Here is a 1728-nt window from a genome sequence, read left to right on the forward strand (position 1 = left end):
TTTGCCAAGCATGTAGTCCTTCTCCAGACTTATCCTCTTAAAAGATGTCCAAAGCATGTGAGATGGAGAAGCATCACCATCTTTGCCTCTGGTTGCACTTTGTCCAAGGCATATTTGTTGTTTCAGCTGCCCATGGAATATTCAGTGCTCTTCTTCAACATCACAATTCAAAGGCATTGATTCTTCCTCTGTCATCCTTAGTCACTGTCCAACTTTCAGATGCATAGGAAGTAACTGAAAAGACCATAGTTTGACTCAGGTGCACCTTTGTCTTTAAACCGGTATCTATTCTTCTCAGCACCTTGAAGAGGTTCTTAACAGATTTTCCCAATGCAATACATATTTTTTTAAAATTATTATAATTTTTTGTGTGTGTACCATCAAATCGGATCTGACTGGAACAGGAAGTGATTGCCCCTCCTTCTCCAGCAGAGCATCTCATAGATTCTAACTGTGTACCTCTGGGATTGCAATGCAGCTTCTTGCCACAAGGCCACCAGAACTCCCTCCAATGAAACACATCTTTTCGTTTCTTTACTACTAGTGCCAAAAATGTAGAATGTGGATCCAAGTAAGATGAACTAGTTTATAATTTCAATCTTCTCTTCATCAGATGTTGTCTACTGTTGGCCCAGCTGGGAGGATATTTCTTTTCTTGATATTGAAACATAATCCATATTGAAAGCTGTAGTCACTGATTTTCTACCGCAAGCATGTAAATCCTCCACATTTTCAGCATTATGTCATATGCAAGTTGACAAGCCTTCCTCCAATCCTGATGCCACATTCTTCTCCATAAAGTACAGCTTCTAGAGTTATTTGTTCAGCATATACATTTGTTGTAACTTGTGGTTAAGGTAACTCGTGGTTGCTCTGAAGCGGAGCACTGTGACACTGATGCATCAAATGCAATAATGGTTACCCACGGTGGACAGGTTTTGGTGGAGCTCCCAAATTAAAACAAGCTTGAAAGCAGGAGTGGCATCCACTTCTGAAATAGATTGCTTCTGGAAACTCAATGAACTTGGAGAAATGTTGAAAATTATACAACTGTTCAGGTCTTTCATTCATAGGGTTTCTAAGAGATGCCAGTGACTCCAATACAGTCTAAACTACTTAATTATCATTGGTTCTTGATCATACACTGCTTTCTGAAATGGTTCTGTGTAATCCGATTATTTTTGGAACAGCGATTGTGTATTTCTATTGATAGCAAAGTGCTAAAGCTGTCTAATAAACACTGACCTCTTTGAAGCTCCTATTTGGAAATTGTAAACATTAAAGGAAAGAACACTCTTTTTTATAATTTAAATTTGTTGTTAATTTTAGTGAAAATTTACAGAGGCTTTGGATTTCCATTCACTCATTGTTGTAGATTTGTCCCCTCTCAAGGCTCCCCCCCCTGACACCCCAGAACACGACCCTCTTGAAAAAGTAAAAGAAAAGATTCTTTCATTGTTTTACAAACCCTCCCCCAGGGCCACTCCACCATGTAGCTATCTCTCTAGACTCCTGTCATGACAGAAATATCTAGTCACATATCTCTTTTAAACACTCTTCTCCCTCCTCTGTTTCAGTGCAGTATACATTATTGAACCCATCTTACTCAGTCTCTCCCCAACCCCAAGGTCAGTCCTACAACAGTGGCACCATGCAATATTTGTCCTTTTATGACTGGGATATTTCACTCAGCATAATGTTCTCCAGAGTCAACCATTTTGAATAATA

Source organism: Elephantulus edwardii, unplaced genomic scaffold (genome assembly GCF_000299155.1).
Source record: "Elephantulus edwardii isolate Elephantulus edwardi_28Jun2011 unplaced genomic scaffold, EleEdw1.0 scaffold00114, whole genome shotgun sequence".
Lineage (NCBI taxonomy): Eukaryota > Metazoa > Chordata > Mammalia > Macroscelidea > Macroscelididae > Elephantulus > Elephantulus edwardii.